This window comes from Orycteropus afer, unplaced genomic scaffold, assembly GCF_000298275.1.
Source record: "Orycteropus afer afer isolate SDZICR_OR568_19922 unplaced genomic scaffold, OryAfe1.0 scaffold00554, whole genome shotgun sequence".
Classification (NCBI taxonomy): domain Eukaryota; kingdom Metazoa; phylum Chordata; class Mammalia; order Tubulidentata; family Orycteropodidae; genus Orycteropus; species Orycteropus afer.
Window position 1 is genome coordinate 452,609 of NW_006922141.1, and position 6,656 is coordinate 459,264.

Genomic DNA, 6,656 nt, shown 5'->3' on the forward strand with positions numbered 1-6,656 from the left:
TGTAAGTGTTGAAATACTGACTACAATAAAAACCAAGCTAAATTGATATGACACTTTCTTTGTAGAAGCTCAAAATCTCTGAGAGGCAAAATGAGTGATGAATGACATAAGGTCAAATGGACTACTGAATGAAAGAAAACTTAATTTTGTTTCTGAATTGATATTATGCACAAGAAGGAAAAAAAAGATATATGCTGTAATGGACAACTTGAGAAATATTACAGAAATTCATGTAGGATGGGGAATGAATTAATTATTTTCCAATTAATTAAAGGTTGTTGGAAGAGTTAAAATTTGGGGATTTGAAGAGGAACTAATTTGGAGGAATGGGAGAGTTCACTGTATAAAATAAGACCTAAGAAATAAAGATGAATTGAAAGTATTCTACATAAAATTTGGAAGCATTGGCCTTGCATCATACATAAATATTCTCCATTTATTATCTAGAGAAGAATCAATCTGTTCCAAGGTGCCACATGGAATCCCGGATGTCAATTTCAAATACCATATTTCCTCCTTATTATGTATTAAAAATGAACATTCTAGAAATGCTACAGGACTAATGGAATAAGAAAGATAAATAAGGTAATTGTTAATTTGACAAAATCCCTTCATAAAAGATAATACTATACATTAGATTAGCTCAATGCTTTCCAATAACTATTCCTTTGAGAACCTTAGAGGAAACAAAGGGAGGAAGAGGAAGAGAGGAAAGGAAAAATATATTATTTTCAAATTAGTTTTAGAAATTTTATGTGCTCTATGTCCCTCTTAGAAGTCCTTGGGTAGAGTCCTGGTGGCTCAGTGGTTGAATGATTAGATGCTGATCAAAAGATTAGAAGTTCATACCCACCAGCCACTCCATGGGAGAAAAATGAGGCAATTTGCTTCCATAAAGTCTACAATATTGGAAACCTTATGGTTTCCAAGTATATCAAACCCTCTTGCCTGTAGGGTTGCTGTGACTCGGAATTGACTTGATGCCAATACCTTTTGGGGAAGGGGTAGTAGTGAAAATCATTAACTGAAAGGTTGGAGGTTCAAGTCCAGCCAGAGTCACCTCAGAAGAAAGGCCTGGAGATCTATTGCTGAAAAATCACCTATTGGAAACCCTATGGAGCACAGTTCTACTCTGACACACATAAGATCAACCTGAGATGAAAACAATGTAGGTGACAACTAGTTTGGTAGGAAATTTAGGTGTAAAGTGCAAATCACTGACTAGAGGAATTTTGACAAATCAGGAAGACAACCAGAAATTATGCTATCCTTTCATATTAGCTGACCCAAAATTACTGAGCCTTTTCTCTCATTGGCATTAAAGTGCAGCAATACAATTTTGCTGCTGGGTGTAAAAGAGTTTTATAAAAACAGATGTGGCCCAAGGTACATTCCAAATGCCAAAGCTGATTTCATTCAATCTGCAAAGATTCCCATTTTATGCATTAGTTAAGTCTCTTTAGTCACTTTAGAATATTTTATTAGGTGTCAGTACTACAAGGGCAGCAATATTGGGAATTATATAGTATTTAGTGCAGTGAGGGTGGAATTTGGCTTGGGATGTTTAAGAAGGAAGCGTCAAAACAATAAATGTAAGATGAAATTTGTGAAAGACTTTGCTAAAGTATATATTATTATTTTCTACAATATAAAATTGCATTAGCATCGTGGATCTAATCAGTTAGCAATTATGTGTAGACACATTCACTTAAACTATCATGCATACACACACATGCACAGGCAAAATAACAACACAAATACCCAAACTAACAAAATAGAGATAGTTACCTAAGGACATTCTGTAGTATTTATTTATTTATTTTTCTTAATAAAGCTCTAGGTTGAGACATCACTGCTTTTAGCATGCATTTATGATAACCTTTTTATGTTAGTCAGCTTAATATTCTGAACTTTCAATTTATTTTCTGTCTTTGCAACCCAGATAGTAACCTCTAATGCAGAATTTTCCTGAAAATTCTATAAAAGTATGTGTGAGGTGAATATCTCTTTTGTTTCAGATGGCAGCAATATCCTTTGAGAATTCGAATGAATACTGAACAGCCGGCTTCCTTATTTTTCCTTAGTTCTTATAAAATAATGCCCTTATTTTATCCCCTTTCCAATTTCTCTCTCTACTTCCTTCCTTCGATTTTTGACGGCTTTGAGTACATAAAAATGATTGCAAAAACTATTGCTTATTTCAAGTCTTATCTTGCTTAAACCAATTCTGGATATAGTTGTTTGGTCATGATCCTTTCAATTTGGAAAGCTTTGATGTTTTCAATTACCACACCTTAAGAAGCTTGTTGAAATTAATATCAAAATTATGAAAAGGAGAGAGTGACAACTACCCTGGTGGCTCAAAAGTATTGCCTGGACTTATTTCCTGCCAGGAACTTAAACTGTAACCTATTGAAGAAAGGAGCCTGGGATGCTCGTGGTTAAAGCTCTTGGCTGGTAACTAAAAGGTCAGTAGTTGGAACTTGCTTTGTGAGAGAAAGATGTGTCAGTCTGCTTTCTTAAAGATTTATGGTCTTGAAAACCCCATGGGTCACTATGAGTTGGGATCAACTCAAAAGCAATGCGATCTTAATATTGTAGATTCTTAAGAATCTGGTTTCAATTTGTTTCTGTTTGTGGTTCACTTTATGGGATAAAACGAGAGATAGATGAATTCCATCTTAAACATGGAAGTGCTTTCTGCTACTTAAAAAAATAATAATAAAATAACTAGCAAAATGAGTTCTTCATCTGTAGAACTGCTTCTCTTCCTTTTCCTAGTTCTGATGTCAGTATCTTGGATCTACCTCAGTAGATTTTGCTGTTTGTTCTTTTGTTTAGATTTCACAAAGACAAGTCCCTTTGGATCTCCAGTAAACCCATAATGCTTATAAACAATGCTGCCCAATTTCTCAAATACTCTTTTAATCAAACTTAGTTTAATATTTTTGGGTATAATTCTTATAAATTAAAAACAGTAAGGGGTTAAAAATTTAGACTAAGCTTGTACCCACAATTCCTATACTTTACTTAAGCAGGCCAATAACATTTAATGTAAATATTGGGGGCATGGGGAGAAGAACGACATCAGTTCAAGAGAAAAACTCAAGTAGTGTTGAGCCCTCTTGCCACCAGAAATTCATTCCTCCATCTCACTGTTCTGCTTCCTCTGATTTTAGTGGATTATACAATGGCCCCAAATTTGGGCAACTGAATGTATTTTAAATATTTAAGTATAAATATGTTTTAAATTATGTATCTAATAAGAATCTCTGAAGGAGAAATTCTTGGGTGAAGATAATGTTCTATTTTTTAATCTGGGTGTTGGTTTCATCAATGTGTTCAGTTTGTGAAATTTCATTTAACTCTACCCTTGTTGACTTATGTATTTTTCTGTATGCATGTTATACTTTAATAAAATGATCAAAAATTTTAAAGGTTGTTAAGAGAAAAGTATTCTACTATTATGTCTTTTCCAATAACAAAAATCATTTTATATTGCATATGATTAATATTTTGCACCTTATTTGAAAGAGATTTATTTACTGTGACAGAAACTATTAATCAACATGCTATTTTCAATCTATCAATTTAAAAGAAATGCTAAAATATTTTCAAAACAGGACGAAATAGCCGTATTTCTAAAAATCATTTTGGTATTCAACATATAAAATTACTTTTTTTTTTTTTTTACTATGTCCCATTACTTTACACATTGTATCATAAATACTGCATTTTAAAGACTCCTTTTTGTGCATCTGGGTTTTATTGCTTTAATGACACATTAAATGTAATAAAATTTTATTGAGAATCTTGTCTAACTTTTTGACAAATCAATTCATGAGAACAATGACATACTCAAAGTTAGCAAACTTTTTTTCTGTAAACGTCAATATAGTAAATATTTGTCAGCTGGGCTGTGTCTTGTCTACTCAACTCTGCCATTGTAAACCAGCCATAGACAATATGCAAAAAATGAGAGTGGCTATGGTCCAGTAAAAGTTGACTTACCAAAATTAGAAGCATGCTCTTATGACCCTCAGGTCTTAGTTGTCTTTCTACATATGCATTCATGGAAATGAGTATGGAATATCCTAAAACTTATGTTAACAGCTGTTTCAAGGATTTTCAGTAAAAATGATATGATGTTTGGCTAAATTATGAAATGATCTTGTTTACTCTCTGGCATATATTAAGAAAAATGTATAATTCAGGGTTAAGATTTGCTCTTTGGAGAAAAAGTAAAAGAAAATAGAAAAAAGAAAGAAAAATCTTAAATACTCTTGATTTCAAAAACTAAGCTAAACATTTTTAAGAAACTCATTATTAAGTATATAAATCCCAGAAAAATAAAGAATATAATGAAGAGTAAAGTATGAACTTTAGATGTTCTTTTTGTTTCTTTATCATACGCTTTTTGTCTTAGAATAATAAAAATAATAGTGCAAAATACCTGCACTAAGAGGAAAGACAGGTTCAGTGAGGTTAAGTGACTCTCCCATGGTCACAGCTAATGTTATTATTTATTTGGATAATCAACCTGTAATTTGTTTCCAATTAAAGGATAATCTCATTCTCACTTATATACCTTCACACTCCTAGATACACTTGTGTTTGGATTCCCTTTTTCTATAGGTTGCTCCTGTAAAGTCAACCCCATTAACCTTTGCCTGTTAACTGAGACTTCCAGTATTTCACACTGTGGCAACTAGAGTAGAATGTGGTATCAACTCTCAAACCTACAAAAACTAAATTTAAAGGAAATACCTTAGTAGCACAAAGAGTGGTTTACAAATCTGACTGGTCACACGTATATACTGGAGGATTTTTCAAAAATATAGGCTTCAGTTCCTGTAGTTGGAGATTAGACAATAGTAGGCTGGAGTAAAGCCTATAATCTACATTTTGATAAAGCTCATTCTGATGATCTGTCAGGACTAAATACATTCACACAGAGTCACTATGGTGGCTAATTACTGATTCAACCTGGTACTCCCCATATCCTTCATTGTTCATTGTCCTTCACTGGGTTTCTGGTACACTTGTGAAACACTATCTCTTACATATATATCTATTAGTGGAGGAGTTGTGTCTTCAGTATGTCTATATTTTTACAGAACAAAGCCAAGTTTTGTCCGAAAGAGCTGTATCGATTTACTCTCCCACTAGCAGTGCTTCATCAGCTACACTGGAGTCTCCAGTGTTGCTTTTCTTCAACACCAGCATTATGTGACCAAAGAATAAAAATAAAGAAAATTGTTGGCAATTTTGATGAATTTAAATATTTCATTATGCTTTTAATTTACATGTCTCTGGTGGGCTAAGGCACTTGACTGCTAACCAGAAAGCTGGTGGTTCAAACCCACCAGCCACTACTTGGAAGGAAGATGGGGCAATGTACTTTCATAGTGATACGGCCTCAGAAACCCAAGCAGGGGTCGCTATGAGTCGTGTCGTACTCGAGGGCACATAACAACAACAACAATTATTTATTAATGAGCCCTGGTACCACAATGGGTAAAGTGCTCAATTGCTAACTGAAAGATCACTGACGGAATCCACCAGCCTACTTCAAGGAAGAAAGATGTGACAGTCTGCATCTGAGAGATTACAGCCTTGAAAGCCCTACAGGATGGCTCTACTCTGTCCTACAGGGTTGCTATGAGTTGGAATCAACTTGATGGCAATGGGTTATTACTAATTAGGTTTTCATAAATTTATTAAATATTATGGTATCATTTCCTGTGAAATGTCTATGAATTTATTTCTGTCTTGTGTCTATTTACCTATTATATCATTTGTCTTTTTCTTATTTATTTAAAGAGTTCTTTATATAACATGGGAGCTCTGGTAGTGTAGTGCCTAAGGCAATTGGCTGCTAACCAGAAGGCTGTTGGTTCAAACCCACCAGCCACTCCTCGGAAGGAAGATGGGGCAATCTACTTTCGTAGTGATACTGCCTTGGAAACCCAAGAAGGGGTCGCTATGGGTTGGGTCAGACTCGACAACACATAACAACAACAACATTATATGACATATATAATAATTATTTGTCACTTATATTTATTGCAAATATCTTCTCCAAGTTTGCTATAGTTGCTCACTTTTATTGAAGATTTTAATACACAGAAGTATGCAATATTAATATAGTGGAATATATAAGTACATAAATTTCATACACACACACACACACATATACACATATACCCACTTTACATTTAAAGAAACCAAATCCTTTTTTAAAAATTTTTCAAGCTTAAATCACACACAAAAAAGTAAAAGAACACTGAATTGTAAAACATGGAGTTATTCTGATTTCTACCATAATTTCTAAGAAAAATAGGTACAAATGATTAAGTTTCAAAACTATTTTTTTGGGTGTGTGTGTGATTTGGCTGAAAAATCACAAAGCAAATTCACATTCCATACAACAGTTCACATACACTTTGTCTCATGACATTGACCACAATTTACCACAATGCAACATCTCCCCTCCTACTTCCTCCCGATAGTTATCTCTTCCCTGCCCCCTGAGCTGCCTCCATGCACTCCTGCCCCCTGAGCTGTCTCCCTGTGCATAAGTAGCCCTTCCTTCTCCCATGACTGTTCTCTCCAAGGAGTGTATCTACCTAAGGTAAATGTTCAACTCATATGCC